Genomic DNA, 18,396 nt, shown 5'->3' with positions numbered 1-18,396 from the left:
TGTAGTGGAGGGAGAATGATTTTTTCTTAGTCAACCATTGGTCATGTCTTCCCTTGGAGGCCATGTCATTTTTTCCCAGTGATCCTGCTTTGCTCTACTATCCCACAAGCAGATGAAACATAGCTACTTTGTGTATCCACTCTGCTGTCCAGGAATGTCACCATTTTTAAATCAACACATATGGACCATTGGTGTTCATGATAGCAAAGCTTTTGTAAGACCATTTTGATATTTTCATAATCTTCTTTAAGTTTTGTTGAGTGACCAAATGGAATCGATGCATAGCAGTTGCCATCATGCAGTAAAACGGTTTTTAAACTTCGAGTGGAACTGTCTGTGAAAAGCCTCCAGTGTTCTGCTCTGTATTCTGGTACTCCCAAAAGGTCCAAGGATGTTACAACAGTACACGAAGCCCCCCCATTTTCAAGAAAGGAGTGTCACCTTTCTTGTCCTATAAACTGTTATTTTAACTTCTGGTTTCAGACAGTTCTTTTCTTTTAGCCTGGATGCTAAAAGTTCAGATGCTTGTTTTGACAGACTTAGGTCACGTATTAAATCATTGAGCTCTTCTTGGGAGAACTGCTGGTTTGATGGAACACTTCCTTCATATTTATTTCCACTGCTAACTCCTGGACTACACTCCAAACCCTGTATATCCTCCATGTCGGATACAGGAATATCAGGGAGTGTACTGAACACTGGTATGGGAACATCAGCACCATGTAGCACAGGTCGTCTTGCTGATTCCAAATCAGAGTACTCCCACTTGTTTTTCTTGTAACGATTGAAACCTTTTACATTCACAGCACAAAAATAACAATCATTATAATGATTTTGGGCTCTGGCCATACCAAAGGTACACCAAATTTCAAACTTTTCAGTTTTCAATTTTTCCACTGACAGACACTCTACACGATTTTAATACTAAAATATGCTTGTTTCACAAATTCTGTATTGTTTCTTCTGTTTTTGCAGAGAATATTCACCACAAATGTAGCAAAATACATTAGGGCCATTTAAACAACTTCTTCTTGAAGAACTCATATTTTTGTAAAAAATAGAAAATGTATGAATAAATAGAAGGCAAAATAAAGTTTTTTAAAATAATGCTACATTTAATAAATGAAATGCAAAACATCGATGTAAATAAAGATTGATATTAGGCTGCGTTAACATTTGTTGTTGGTAAAATCGCCTATTCCGATTCCTGTATCACAAGAACTAAAGCCAATTTAATGAAACTAAAATCATTTCTGAAATCAGAAGACCTGAAATACACTAAATATATTGAAAAATCTCTGGCAAGTGAAACTTTTTTTTGTGGAGCTGTGTCATACATAATAACTTGATCACAGAGTTTAAGAAACGTCATGTTTATGTCTGAGATAATGGATACATGCTGCAATACATTACTTCTTTACCTGTTCTACTTTTTTCTTTTAAACCAGAATAATGTAAATGCAAAGTGAAATTAAACCTAAAAATTAAAAACTGCAAGCAGGCAGGTTTTTATAGTAGAAGGGGCAGGGGATGCTAGGTCAACTTGATTGGTGAGGCAGAATGATGTAACTCCTGCTCAAGGGAGTTTATTCATTTCCGGCGGGCAGTTATGTTACATACATTTTAGAAATAATTGCAACGAGGCAGGTAAGTTTGTTTTAATGAAAAAGAGACATAGAATGTCCTCATGCAAAAATTCAGAATTTTGATTGTAGGTTTTAAAAATGATTGCAAAATGTTGAAAGCCTTTACATAGATTAACTGTTTGTAAATCCATTAGAAGCAGCTGAAACTGCACTATAATAGCAGCCTAAATTAACATGTATGCATAACAGAAATACCCACAACAAAAACACACACTAGAAAAAAAAAATAAAAAAAACTTAAAGCCTTAAAAAAAAGGCCCAAACCAAGCTCCGATGAAGCGGATCCACCTCCGGAAATGTGTGAAACTTGTTGTAAATGTCAGCTTGGTAATTAAGCAGCTCCTGCAAACTTGCTTGCTTCATTTTGGAACAATTGAATATTCAGCTGGAGTCCAGTTCTTTGAGACAAACATTGATTTCCTATACTCTTTACGACTAGCATATGTTCCTATTTAAATAAATATAAATAAATAGCAGCATATTGAGTTGTGAAATTGCCACTGTGAGATCACCCATAGCAACAGGGGGTGTTTCAAACAGGAAACAGGGCCAGCAGGTTAAAAGTGCATCAAGGGTTTTATTCACTAATACTATTTCCACACAAAAACAGGCAAAACTTAAAAATAAAGCCTGGCCCCTTGGCCTCTAACTCACGGTTAGTTCCCTTTACCAACAATCCAGCCCAACATAGTGCTGTGCAGGACTCCAAGGCCCTAGCCATACATCTTTTCCAACAAAGCCTGTGTCTTTACTCACAGTTCACCTTGGCCCTCCTCCCAGCTCATCAGCCAAGACAGAACCACAGGAATAAGCAGGCTGGGAGAATATATCCCCAGCCTAATTTCCAGGATGCATTTCAGCTGAGACAGTTACACCTGATCATACCCAGGCCTCTTTAGCTCCCCCACCTGGCCAAGAAGCTCATTGTCATTCAGCCTGGTACTTCAACCCCACCTTCAGGTCAAAATGAAAACTGTCTGACTAAACAGCAAAATACTCTGCCCCTGATTCATCAAGCAGAATCGGATTATCGGTCGCGCAGTCGTATTCGCGATCCGAAATCGTACGCGATCGCGCTATTCAGCAACTGAAAAAGATCGCGGCCGGAGCCGCGCATCTCCAGCAGCTTTACACTGGCGAGCTTGTATTAAAAGTCACTGTTCCCCTAAAAAATCATTCTTTCTAATTAACAATAAATGAATTCTATAGCAACATAATTGCTATGATCTCACCAGTGACAGCTTAACAGATCCTCCTTAATCGCGCAGCTGAAATTTAATGAAGCATTAAAGATTCTAATTGACCTGTAAAGGACTGTAAATAAGCACAGAACAGAGAGCAGGTTTAATTAATTGCTATGATCTCACCATTGAGCTCAACAGATCCTCCTTAATCGCGCAGCTGAAATCTAATCGCATTAATTGGCAGATTCACGCTCCCTATTGCTTATTATTGTGAAGGCAGGAATCCGGCTGGCAGTGAGGCGAGTGTACGCGCACACTCGAGTCCGGACCGCGGTAATCCGCGCTCGATGGCCGCGCGTACTTTCGCGCTTCCAGCGAGCGCGGATTTTATTGATGAATCAGGGGCTCTGTGTGTAACCTGTATCTGGGCAAACCCTGTGATTTCTTTGGCCAGCTGTTACACAACGAAAACATCTCTACATTCTGAATGAAGTGAAGTAGTAGTGACATAGTGACAAAAGTTTTGCTCTATCACCTACACAAACATTTCAGTTTTGTTACTAAGCCTAAACCAGTGTAAATCTTTTATTTCTTGGATAAAGTGGGTAAATGGTAAAGCTATGTTCAGGATTATATAAGGCTAGGTAGACACATCAGATGATTCTTGTCTGGTTTTTGCCCCAGGGCTAGTATTGGGCGAGAATCTGACGTGTCTGCAGCGGCTGTCCGATGTTGTTCATGGATCCATCCTGGCAGATCCACAAATGAAGAAAGATGAACGAAAAGCGACCACAATACAAGTAAAGGGGAGAGAGCGTACTGGGGTGCCGAACACGTGTTCTCCCTCTTGCCCTCTCCATAGAGCAGAACAGTGCAGAATGTACAGCGCTGGTTCATGCATCTTTCAGTCTTTTTAAGTTGGAAAGGATCTTAACAAAAAAGTAACGTGTGTACATAGCCTAACCCCCATTAGAAGATTTTGTCTCCTTTTCCGCCACGACAAGATACAATGGGAAATTTCTCGAATAGGGACATGCATAGATGTAGATGTATGTATGGTTTGTGCCTGTTTTAAGCTTTTTGTATGTTTTTGTCAATATTAATTTATTATCATAATGTTTCATTTTACTACAATTTCATCTTTCAATGCTCTACAAAATGTTTTTGAAATGCCATTAACATATTTGTGTTGGTTCAATAGCTCCTTTTGTACTAACTACTCCCTGATGCGGGTAAGCTCAATTTAAGAACCACTTGATATGTGAACATCTATTGCCCATAACCTTTTATAACGCTTGCATACATACTTCTGAAATAATCACTTTTAAAGAACAAATCAAGAAACAAGTAAACCCCAAAGCAACAACAGCTCTTATTCTATTTTAATATGTTTTCTCCAACTGGAATTTATTTCTCTTCAATGCAACCTCTACCTGTATGACCAGATTCAATGCTCTAGGATGTTCCCTATAAGTTAATACATTTCACATTATTTAAAGCTCAGGTCCACCTCCCTGAGATTTATGTCTGTGTACTGCACATGACTTAGCCATTTACTATTCTATTTACTAGTCTATAAATAATTTCAGCAGCCTACATCTTACTTTTATCTTTCATAATTTTGTTTTTCAGTGCTGCAGTAGGAAAAATGCTTTATAGCTGTCCTCACTTTCCATCTCCATATATTGTAAAAAGGCTGAACGAGTTAAGATATTAGCATCAGAAAAGATGGAATGTTTTTTAGAAACAGACAAAAGTAATGTTGAATAAGAAAATGGTAAGAGTGACTCATGTCACAGAGAAGAACAGTATATATTATGCAATTGAAATGCTAAGCAGTTTGTGGGAGAAGAAGCTGTGAGTCTTTTCACATTTCCTGAAATGAAACATGTGGATCAGCGTGATCTGCCTCAACTCATCCATGTGAATTTTAGTATGTGGAAAGTGACAGATACTTCATGGATATGTATTGAGTTGCCTTCATTCTTTCAACTCCTACAACTAATGTACATTTTTGGTTTTAGACTTTGCTTGTGATTTATATGAAAGAAAACCCAACACCTTTCTAAAGGGCTTTGACAGGCAAATGCAGTGGGAACAACTGCAGGTGTATTTGCCTACCATTGATCTAATTCAGCTACTTTGGCATTTCCATTGACTTTCATGGGAGGTCAAGGACACTGGCTTTAATGCTGAAGTAATGCCATATGCCCCAAGAGCCAATTATACAAAATTGAAAGAAATGCGACTTTACTACTTCTAACTTTACTTTTTTATATTACATATATAATTACAGCTCCCGACACTGATGTCTTGTTTCCTCTCTATCTTCATATGGGATTTGAGATTTGGGATTTGAGACTTAAAGCCCAAATCTCAAAAGACATAGATTCAAATTGATATTTGAATATCACAGTAATAGAAATTTAGGATAAAATGATAAATAAAATGAATATACTTTTTTGGAGTAGCCCTCATATATCGTATAAAAATATTCCCATGTATTAAAAACAACCATGCATCCATTATAAGTTTAAGGGTGCCACAATATAAAAGAAATCAGATTGCATGTGATGGTTTTCATGTTTTTTTTAATGAAGTTCCAATTTAATTACCGTATTTTTCGCCCTATAAGACGCTCCGGAATATAAGACGCACCCAATTTTAAAGGAGGAAAATCTAGACAAAAAAGATTCTGAAAGATTATTCCCCTTCTGATCACTCATGTGCCATTCAAATTCCCTTTCTGATCACTCTATGCCTTTCAAATTCCCTTTCTGATCACTCTGTGTCATTCAAAATTCCTTTCTGATCACTCTGTCATTCAAATTCCCCTTCTGATCACTCTGTGCTTTTTTTCCACTGTACGGCAGTTAGGACAGGGAACAGCAGGTGGCGCTGTGCCGGCTTCTTTCGCTCTGCTTTACAGACAGGAGAAGACACGCTGCTGCCAGAGAGAAGAGGAGACAGACGCTGCTGCAGCCAGAGACACACGCAGGATCGGGTATCGGGTGAGTATAATATTTTAGTTATTTTATCACACCTTTGTCGTATAGGACGCACTAACTTTCCCCCCCCCCAGTTTTGGGGAAGAAAAAGTGCGTCTTATACTGCAAAAAATACGGTACTAGAAAGATGGTTAAAGGAAAACTTTAATCTACGATAATAAAAAAAAATGACAGAAAATTAACAAGTTTTAACACTCATTTTACAGAAGAGGGGGTTGTAAAGGGATCCCATGTAGCTTTTAATTACAAATATTTTAAAATTTCTAACTTCATGTGCATCCTTGAAAAACTGGATTTTTTTCCAAGAAATGCATTTGATGCTAATTTACAAATAAAATATACTTAACTGTATAATGAACACATGGTTGTTTTTAATATATGTAAATATTGTTCTAGGTTTTTATTTTTTAAACATAATATTTTTTATCCCTATTGGCCAACAGAGTACAGCAGGAAGTGTGGGAAAAGCCCTTTAGAAGGCGAGAACCCTAAAGAAAGAAATACAGTGGATATACAAAGTGTACACATTTCTGTTAAAATGCCACAGTAAATCATTTTAAAACAGTGGAAGGGTTGAAAGACATAGGCTTTTTATGTTTCTTACAAAGAAAAACATCCACGCCCAGCTAAAAATTGCAGAAAAAAAAAGCACATACCCCAAAAGCATGTGGGAAACATGTTACGGACTCAAGAGAGCAAGGTTGAACTTTTTGGCCACAATTCCAAAAGGTATGGCACAAAAACAACACTTCGTATCACCAAAAGAACAACATCAGTTGTGTAAAGCATGGTGGTTGCAGTATCATGCTATGGGGTTCGGCTGAAACTGGGGCTAATCAAGGTGGAGGGAATTATGCATAGTTTTAAATACCAGTCACTTTTGGTCGAAAACCTTAAGACATCTACTAGAAAGCTGAAGATGAAGAGGAATTTCACCTTTCAACACCATAATAATCCCATGGCTTCACCAGAAGAAAATTAAAGTGTTGGAATGGCCCAGCCTGAGCCCAGACCTAAATCCAATAGAAAATCTTTTGGGTGACCTGTGCACAAGAGATGTCCATACAATCTGACATCTGAGTCAAGGAAGAAGGAAACATTCAGTGGTGGAGAATCTTCCAGGTCCATGTGTTTTATTGGTAGCAATTGATTCTCCACCTGGGAATGTTTCAGTGAATGTCAGATGCAGTTTTCAATCTGATTGTCATTTTTGAGACTAAGTTAATAGCATCTGAAATGAGAGGAAAAATTTGTTCATGCTGCCACTGTAATACCCACATGAACTTGTGCTCTGCTGAATTTTATTAGTTAAGTCATGCAAATCACAGAAACTAGAAATGCATAGCAGAACTGAATTAGGCTTAATTTTAAAAAATCTCTTTACCCTTTGATGCAATTGACCTAATCTATGTACCCTGACTGCCTGACCTTAGTTTTTTTAGAACATGAAACTATCAGTAATGGGTTTTACTGGTAATTAAATTACAAAATACGTACTAAAAACAGTAAATGTAATAAAAAGCAAAATGACACATTGTTATGAAATAAATATTAATCAAGATCCAAGGCGAAAGTAATTTTGACAATATTATAGAGTGCTGTTTATAAATATGTTAGTGTATATTTTGTTTCAATTGAAACTTTCTGTAGTCACAGTCAGTGATGAGCGTAGAATACCTCCAGGCACATTTTTACCTGCTTTTTATTAGAATAGTACCTACTTTTACCAAAATTCTACATGATAGTGGTCAAATTCTAACTAACTGGTTCATTGCATATAGTTATACTCTAGAGCAGTATTTCTCAACCAGGGTTCCGTGGAACCTTGGGTTCCTCCAGAGGTTGCTAGGGTTTATTTGAGCAATGAGCAGTTTGTGACTCTCAGGTCACTTTAACAGACAAGAGTGGGCCAACAGGCTCCAACAAGTGACATATGAATGTCCAAGTATACAAACACAGTTGGAAAGGATATACTCAGGATTAAATAAAAACTGGTTCCAATATAAACAGCAAAACAATAGAGGTTAAAAAGTAAATCACAGGGGGAAGAATATGTCCAAAACTGCAAAAATTGTATATGGATGCCTGTTAATCCACCAGACCAGGTCTGGCCTGTTTGCCCAGTCTTCTGTACTGGGGACCTCCCCTGCCTCTTGTGCTGATCTTTTGCCAGGTCAAGTTGAACCATTATTAATCTTTTTGGTGTATATTGTATCCATCTACTTTATGTGTAACTGTTTCCTGATGAAGCAGAACATATCTGCGAAACGCATCGAAACATACAAGATTGTTACATAAACAAAATTTGTATGCTTTGGATATCTGCTAAATCTAGCACTATAACCTGACTTTTCAGCTTGAAACTTGGTTGGTATTGTTTCAAATAAGGTGGCTACTATAAATTTTTTCTCTATATGGAGATTTTAAACTAAGATGTATTGCTAATAAAAAGAATTTTAAATATTAACATGGTGTTATATGTACTGCCTTAAAAGTCCCCAAAAAATCAAGTTTATTTGAATAGGGATGCTGGCAGTGGTTAACATTTATTAGATTTAACAGATTAGATCTATCATCTTGTCTCTGTGGATATAGTAATTATAGAAGGGATTCCCTGAAGACCTTAAAGTTATTTTGATGAGTTCACCCATGTTGAAAAGGTCAAGAAACAATATGGTATGAGTACAATTTTACATTATCTGTCAGTCTTTGCTGGGACTTATATTCCTCTATGCAAACCCCAGCCACTTGTCTCTACTGTATTTTGACCTTAATGAAATAATTAAACCAATTAATTAACCCTTTTATTGCATTAAGCCTAAAGGTCAAATAAAATTTTGGGTGAATATTCATCAAACCAAATCGAAATTTTAAAATTCCTAAGTGTTTGTCAGCATTCACGGGGTTAACTAATAATATGTGTTATATGTGGTCCCTAATATGTATACAGGTATATATTTTGCTGTAAGAACTCAGATTCTACCTTTATATGTCCTAGGTGTCAAAGGTCATGGCTTTACCTTGAAAACACTGTTGGTAATAGAAATTTCAAACATACCTTATGAAATTACCAAATTGTTATTCTGCAACCATTGCAAGTTACAAGGACACCAGGAACAATAAAGTATTCCAGCAAGATGACTTTATTCACTATTGTTTGACTATTGTACTCATACGGTGTTGAAATTGTTTTGTGTTGTGTTTTTTTCTATAGTAGGACCTTGAAATTAGCTATTGAAATTTCCCTGGATTGTTTTTGATTTTTCACCAGTGAAGACCAACAATATGTCATAGGCTACAGAAATGCTGCAATGTATTCAATTTATAAAGCATTTTAAATAACTAAATAAAAGTGCCGCTGAGTATGATTTGTATTTGTTTGGATTAGTTGTGTTGTCTATTGTGTGAGATAAAAGATGATGTGGGGATTTTCTGGGTTAATTTGGGAATTTCTCATGGGAAAAAAATGTTTTTGTTTTTGAATTTTTTTTTTTACCTATAAAAAGTAAAAAATTGTTGTAACAAAACTCACTGCAGCATTCTGCCATCAGATCCCTGTACCTCTTGATGCATTTTCCCCGATGTAAATCTACATACATACCTTTTACAAGATGGTTTCTGTCCAATTGTATCAGCAAAACTACTTTTAAACATTTCAAGATATTTTTCCACATTTATATGTAAACCAAGCTTTGCAGCAATAATAGGAAAATCACAGTGATAAGAATGTTCAATTACCATGCTGCTGGAGGTACCTATTATTGATACGGTTTATATATTATTTTTTTTCTACAGGTACTGCAACAAAAGTATTTTTTGTCAGTGTCTCAAAACTTTGTTACTGTCACTTTTGCATAAAAGCATACAATTCATAAAAAAGGAATACACATCCTGAAAGTTATTGTTACATGGATTAACCTCATACAGTTGTCAGAATGTAATACATTGGTTTTCCTATAACTAAAACCTTTAGCTTTTCTTTGCCTTTGAAGAAAAGATTAAGATTTCATCCCTGCTGGCAAGAAAAATGGCTGTAGGGGTTTTGCTAAAGGAGATACGCTAAACAATGTCCCAACTCCTATGGTTTAGAGAAATTAGAAAAAAGTGTAATGCAGGCCACCCTTTTATGTCATGTGAAATGAATAGGTAAAAGTACAAACTTTTTGTTATTTTTGGTTAATTTTATTTTGGAAATGTTGTATTTTTAGACTTTTTTTATTCTTTGTAAAGAATCCTGATTTTGAAAATACATTTACTACAGGATGAATCTATTCTCTAGTTTCAGTAGCCTGTGCAGAGCATGAAAGAAAGCACAGCACTAGCTCCACTTGCATACTACTCCTGCAGATTCAAGTTGGATTAAGGACCATCTGTACTTGCCGATGAAAAGCGAATATGCCCCTCTGAGTAATTCAGGGTCATTCAACCATGTGTTTATGTAACAAGGGAACCTCTATTCAAATGTGTATTCCCAGCAAAGAGTTAAACAAGCTTTCTGAAGCCATGGAGAATAAGGGTTAGATGTAGCATCTTCCTGAAGGATATAAATATGAAAAATATTTTATATTTACCTGAACTGATAACACAATCATAAAAGAAAAAATGGAAAATGTAATGGAGTGTATTTATCTTTGCTTTACTTTATTTACTGATAAAAAAAAAGGTGAAAAAAAGAAAAATTTGATCCAGTTGATTTGCAGCATTTTCTTCCAAGAATTGTCTTATGTTGTACTTGACACTTGCTAGGATTTCTTTTTGGTCTGAATCTTAGCAGGATAAATCTTAATAGTACAGTAGCAGCTATTTTGATTGAATGCTTTTGATGAACATTTAAGTTAACATTTAATTTAATTATTTGCAGGTTTGTTTTCCATGGTGCTGATACTTTGTTTACTGTTTGTTTTGTGTTACAGTACTAGAAGCATAAATGTAATTTTCTTAATGGGAATGTAATGGCTTTTGAACACGCCCCCCCCCCCCAGGCCCCGGTTATGTGAAGAAATCGACCAGAAAGCAATAGCAAATAGGGGATTGCAACCTTACCACTACTTTGCTATGGAATAACAACCAACATGTCTAGTGTACTGAGCTGATTCATTCAGGAAAGGCAAAGACATGCTGTTTTTTTATTAAATGGCATTCGCATTCAGAGTGGTCCTTGTATTGCCATTGGGCATGGCCTTCTAATTTCTGGCCAGTTTTCACCACTAGCCCCAGACTACCTCTAATGCTAACAGGCAGGACTGCATTTGAAGTTACAGGTGACAGCCCTATGTGGGAACATTACTCACCATTGCACTTGCAGCTAAATTCTGCACCCCATACCCTTGTCAATGTTTTGCATGTACACCTTTCTACAGCTGTATGCCAACTCTTCCATACTCTGCCCGTCTTCTTCCTCTAACATCATTGTATTAACACCCACTTCTCTGCACTCCACCACTACAGTGATCATTAAGGGGCCACAATTTATTCCAAGGAGAAATACATCTAACAGTTAGGATCAATCCCTTGAGTCCTGTATATACGGTATTTATTGTTTTGTTTTTAAAGCCACATGATAAGATGTATCATCAAGCAAATTCAAAAGCATACATATAACATAGATAAAGTTTTTTTCAACCTATAATTAACAGATCAGACTACAGTCTTTCTGTTTACGGGTACTATGAGACACAAAATAAATAGAAAGCTTGGATATGATTTTTTTTACCCAAAGTTTTTTTTTTATTACATAAAGTCATACTCAATATGAAAGTGCTGGTGGACAGACTGATTGAGTCCCAGATGGTGACAGCTGTCCTTTAGCAGAGATCACCTGATCAAAAAGTGTTATAAAAGATCTGCTTCCCCTCTTCAGGGAATGATACACAGAGCACTGGCACTTTAAAACCATCCAAGGATAGGGAAAATGTTAAAAAAAAATCCTTCTGATTATAATCAGTTCTGTTCATTGTTTTACATTTGTGAAAATGCATTCTGTTGTGCTTTGTAAAATGGATGTAAACTATGCATTAAAACCACCTTCTGAGCACTGATGTGTTTAATAAATTACCAAAGAGCAAAGTATTAACTAAGTGTCACTGTCAGTCCCATTTACGTTCTCATTTATTTTGTGAAAACCTAATTCAGTGATTTCCCCCTGGACATGTTAAACGCAGCACGAGGACCCAGAGGGTGGGATAAAGAATGTTCTGTTGACATTTAAATTGGCACTCTTTTAAAATAGGAATCTGCCACCCGGGGCAAAAAGTGATATGTGCACGTCCAGATTAAATGTATCTCTTTGATTTTTTATTGACTACCCCTAATGGGGAATGAACAGTTTAGATTTTACCTATTAAATGAAATTTAGCTGCCTGCAGGGTTAGTGCATTGCTAGATGTATTGATCAGTGCTTTCCTTTGGTAAGAGAAGATATTAAGGGGCTTACTGTAGGATCTACACTGTGATTTTCTTACACATGCATGAATTATTATCATTTGATGTGGTAAAATAGGTTCTTTATGCTACACCCTTAACTATAATATACCTACTACTTAACTACTATATGTATTTGTATTACTAAGGTACTTATACCTGAGTTCCAGGCAAACAGCTAAATATACCAATATATAGATTTATGAGAATTGCTTTAATAACCTTACTTTTTTGCCTAATAACCTGAAATTGACACTGCTCTGGTGGACTCCATAACAAATTTAGTGAACTAAGTGTTTTGAAACATGATTTATGTATATTTATAAATTAGTCACATGGTGAAACAAACATGTCAAAAAAAGAAAAAAGTATTACCACTGTATCATGGTTCAACAGAAAAAATCTCAATGCTTGGAAAGTGGATAAAAAAATCACATAGTGGCGAAATTTCACTTTTAGGATTTAGGTTAAGCAGTGTAATGATAAAACAATTAAAATAAAACTTATCCCAAGGCAAGGTCAAAGTAGCATCTTTATTCTGGGGATTCCAGAAAGATCATCCATGAAGACTAGGTATCCATAAATGTTTACCTATGGTCATGTAAACGTAAGGTAATATCTTCCATAGGCATTATTACATTGACTCTTCTCAACCACATCCCAATAGTTGGTGGTGAACTAAGATTTTAATACTTCATTTGTAAACAACTTGGTAACCTTTCTGTCCCATACCTGGAATTGGATAATGAAGGAGAAGCAACAACCTTTTAAAAGACATCTCCCTCTTCTCTCCTTTTGTCATCAATGTTTCTTGCATGTAGAACACCCACCTGGCCTGCAAGTGCCGCTCTCACTCCCTTCCTTTTCCAAACAAATCCTGCTGTAAAGGAAAATCCATGGAGGATAAAATAAAGTCAAATGAAAAAAAATATTTAATGTATGCCTATTATACAGTACATACTAAGAAAGAAATTTTAAAAGCGAGAACTTTGAAAGCTATTATTGCTGAATCGTTATGACCCTACAAGTTCAAAGGCCCTCAACCTAATTCGAGAATGCTTCAGGATAGTAACACTGTAAGTGCTTCTCTGAAAAAAAAATTGGAGTCTGCATCTTCACAAACTGAGCAATATTTACAGATTGCCATCATGATTGGTTGATTTTAAGTGCCACATGACTATTTTTATGGTTGTTATATTACAAAGCCTGGTTTTGAAACACCCTGAAAGCAATGAATTAAACATAAAATAAGAACTACCAAAATATTGGTATTAAAGACTGAGGAATTCAACAGATACATTGGCTTTCACTTTTTTCAGTTTTGTTATGTTGCATGCTACAATTGTTTAAACCTCATAATGACAAAGTGAAAAAATAAATTTTAGAAAGTTTTGTAATTTCATTAAAAAAAGAAAAAAATAGAATATCATATTAACATAGGTTTTTTTACAATGCAAAATCAGAAAAAACCCCAAGCCATGAGGTCAAAAGAACTACATGCAGAGCTCAGTGACAGGATTGTTGGAAAGCACAGACCTGAGAAGGCTACAAAAAAATTTCTCAAAAGCACAGTGGCCTTTCTCAATTCTCAAAAGGGTCAAATTTGGCACAACCAGGACTCTTCCAAGAGCTAGTCGCCCAGCCAAACTGAGCAATGGAGGGAGAAGGGCCTTAGGAAGAGAAGTAACCAAGAACCTGATGGTCACCCCGACTGAGCTCCAGAGGTCCTGTGTGGAGATGGTACTGCTTTCCAGAAGGACAGACATACCCGCTTCCTCCACTGACCTGGGCTTTATGGCAGAGTGTCTATATAAGAATAAGGAAATGTAATAGTGGATAGGTATTGGATATTCACCATTCAGATTCCCCTAAAGGGATTAATGCCAACCTCAAATTAGCATATATACCAAAAACAACAAAACAGAGTGTTTTTTTTGGCAAATAATAAACTTGTATTAATGATAAGTTCTCGTAGAATACATTTAACAAAAACATTAAATTTGTACAATGCGGGATTCTATTTTTTCTACTGCAACATTTAAATGGTTGGAACCATTGATTCATACACTAAGACATACTTACAAACTTTAAAAATACTGTATGAAGTACCTAAGTTTATTTCCACTACTGCACAATTACCCCTGAGGAAGTCCATACTGGGCGAAATGCGTCGGGTCAGCAAGCTGTGGGTAGATTGCCACGTTCGGTATAGGACTCGCATTAGATACACATCCTATTGTGTGTGCATACCAGGTTTTTTCCCTAGTGTCGACTTGATCAGCCTTCAATTGGATCCCGCTTTGTTCATTTTTGATGATTTTGTTACATGTATTCTATGAGAACTTATCAATGAAAACAAGTTTATTATTTGCCAAAAAACCCTGCTGTTTCATTGTTTTTTTTATATTTTTGTCAGAGTGGCTAGGCAGAAGCCTCTTCTTAGTTTAAAATACATAAAAACCTGCTCTGAGTTTCCTCGGACATTGAGGAACATTATCTGGTTTGGGTAAACCAAGACTGAACTGTTTAGCCTCAGTTCTAAACGTTATTTATGGAGGTAACAAGGCACTGCCAATCACCTGCCTAATACCATCCTAACAGTGAAGCTTGGTGTTGGCAGCATCATGTTGCAGGGGGTGTTTTTCAGCAGCAGGGACTGAGAGACTGGTCAGGGTTGAAGGATAGCTGAATGGAGCAAAGTACAAAGCTATCCTCAACCTGTTCCAAAGAGCTCAGGACCTCAGATTGGGCCAAAGGTTAACCTTCCAATATGACTATTACCCAAAGCACACAACAAAGACAACATATGAGTGGCTTAGGGACAACTCTGTGAATGTCCTGGAGTGACCTAACCAGAGCCTTGACATGAACGTCCCACTGATGGTTCCCATCCAACCTGAGTGAGAGTGAGAGGATTTGCAAAGAAGAATGTCAGGAAATCCCGCAATCTAGGCGTGCAACGTTTGTTGCATCATTATCAAAATGACTTGAGGCTGTAATTACTGGCAAAGGTGCATTTACTAAATACTAAATAAAGTGTCTGAATACTTATGTAAATGTGATATTTTGTTTTTTTTTTCTTTTTTTTTAAATTTACAACATTGTCTAAAATTCTGTTTTCACTTTGTCATTATAAAAATAATTAAAATGATTGTAGCATCAGGCTGCAAATTTGATAAAAGTGAAGGGGGTATCTGAAGCCACTGTATATATGAAAAAGTCAAAAAATCAAAGAGAGAGATTGAAGAGGGTTTTTTTGGCACAAACAGTGTATTTATATTGTATATGGAACAAACATTGTGAAACATAACATAAGAAAGGCCACTATACAATCCAGTGGTCAACAGCAATATAATTAGGGCCCTAGAGGGTGCTGAATACAATGTGGAAAATTATAATAAAGTCAAATTGGACCACAATAGTTTCTTGTGGTCCAACATAGGCCACAGGGGACACTAGACATGCAGCAACTCGTCAGTCATATACATTTACTTGCCATACAAAATTTTTTAACCATGGAGTCATGTTGCTAGTAGTACCCGACGCGTTTCACCCAATATGGCTTCCTCAGGGGTGTTATTTTGACAACATGTATTTGTCGCTTGCAGAAGTTGTATCTAAATCAGTGAAAAATATCTTACTTGAGTATTAAAATATCAAGTATATGCTGGTGTTCAGAATGTAAACAAAATGAATCGATGTGCTATATGCATCCAAATACCCTTGATCATTTAGAAGTTAGATTAATATTGAGTTATATATATGTGCAACAGATTGTTGTTTTCAGTTAATAATTTGGAATATATCAGATCAATATAGATTGATACAAAATAACAGTTGTTAAAAATGTTTCTGGCACTTACATGATCCTGTAAGGTAGTATCCTATGCTTTTTCTGCAAAGTCAGGAGGGTATGATGCCTCCGAGGGATGTTTGCAGTAAGATGCAGTTGAACTCTTCTCTATAGTATGGACAATATTGCAGCAGATTTACTAAGACCCTAATGTAGCAAGTTAGGGATCTGAAAAAAAATGTATGGTATAAGTCTATGTTCAGAAAGATAATATGGAGATAACTGCAAATAGTGTTTAAATATTGTTACCTTGTGTAATAGATAAGTGAAGGTTCCAGGTATGGTGTGGTTCAGTCCCTGGTGAAATTGTGTGCAGAGCAGCTGGGAGATCCAAGGGACGACACTTCTTTATAGGACGGTGTCCCCAGGACCTCCCCCCACTCCACGTGCATGCAGGCTTTGTCTGGGGATAGCCCAGAGGCCTGTTAGGTGACGTAGGGCTGGAGGGCGGCGCATGTTACATTGTTCAACTAGTGCACGTCACCCATTGCAGAGGAGGGGGTTGAACCCATCCCCGGTTCCGGCTCAGTGTTGCAGTGTTGCAGCCACTGTGTGTATATATATATATATATATATATATATATATATATATTTATATTTATATCCTTATATGTAAATTGAAGATTTAATTCTTCATTTTTATTACAAGGTAGCTTTAAATTTTACCCAAAATAATCTTATTTCCTGTGATAAAATTTGCAAAATTAGTATTTCAATTGTGTTGATAAATCACCTCTTATATTTGGCCCCTTCTCTACTTTAGCAGCTTAATTTACATGTTTCAGTCTAAAATATTTGTCAGCATAAGAAAGGTCAAGGTAAAAATTTACCATAATGCCTCTTGAATCCTGTGACCGTACCACCTTCTTATGACTAAAATGACTTTACATTACTAAACAAAGACACTGCTTTCCACTTTTATTAAAAACTTGGATGATCTAATTTTCATAAGAATGAAGTATGTGGGTAAGAATGAGTCACATAATATTAAAATTAATGAATAGGAACTTTTAGATATGGCAGAGAAAAGTGGATGGGGAAGGGCAGGCAGTAAGATCAAGACACCAAAAATAAATACAGTCATATGCATTAGGTAATAATTGTGATTAACAACTTTTTTGTAATACTTTACTTGATTGTTTTTACAATAATGAACTAAAAAAAAAACAAAAGCACAAAATGTTTTTTTAGGCCTTGCAATTAACACTCTCTAGTTAAAACTAAACTAGTTATGTGTGCAAATTATAGCTAGAGAGTGGATTGATTTATTACCAAATAATGTTTCACAATTAAACGTAATGAATACAAATGAGTAAAAAGTCAGAAAGTCATAAAGCATCCTTTGCAGAAAAATGAAAATAATAATAATAAAAACTTTAAGTTACTGCATTTTTTTTTGTAACAATAAAAAATTGAAAAGCGCAAGGTTGCTGTAAACATCATCAGAGGCAAAAAATGAGCTAAAAAATCTATATGTAGAAGAAATACAATGGGGATCAACCATTACCGAAATACAAAACTTGGGCCTGATTTATTAAAGCTCTCCAAGGCTGGAAAGGATTCACTTTTATCAGTGAAGCTGGATGATCCAGCAAACCTGGAATGGATTTCTCCAAAGTCATTTTCTGTTTGATAGCAAATGTATTCAATCCTGGACCAGATCCATTTCAGGTTTGCTGGGTTACCCAGCTTCACTGATGAATGTGTATCCTCTCCAGCCTTGGAGAGCTTTATTAAATCAGGACCAGTGTCTCCACCTCAGTACTTGAAATGTTAGGAAACAATAAGCAGAATTCAACCAACAAATCAGTCATATATGTGACATCTTACCTGTGAAGAAAGCGTATCTGTACCGAAAGTGTCTTGCAGCCAATTCCTAAATGTGGTAGGGTTAAGCCCCATACAGATATCCAATGGACAGCAGAAGATTGCCTCTGACTCATCAAACCATTCTTGGACCTATGGACCCTAATGTTCTTAGAAGTACTCTGAATGTCACCAACATTCAGGGCTTTGCCAACATTTGTTCCTCTTGATCCCTTTCGCAACCCCACTTGAGCTGAACACATTCCTCCTGCTAGCCTTAAGTCATTTGCAAATCTTCTCCATTTTGAGAGATATTAGTTAACTCAAATTGTTAAAAAAAAAATTTCTTCTTATGCAGAGATTTAAAATATAGAAGTAATAGGTAAAGTAAGTACCAAATGTTTCTATTAAGCCCAGTTACAACAGTAAAAGTTGGGACCTTTAGTTTTTCATTACTGACGTATGCAATTTCTGAAAGG

This window comes from Pyxicephalus adspersus, chromosome 5, assembly GCF_032062135.1.
Source record: "Pyxicephalus adspersus chromosome 5, UCB_Pads_2.0, whole genome shotgun sequence".
Classification (NCBI taxonomy): Eukaryota; Metazoa; Chordata; class Amphibia; order Anura; family Pyxicephalidae; genus Pyxicephalus; species Pyxicephalus adspersus.
Note: the sequence above shows the minus strand (reverse complement) of the source record.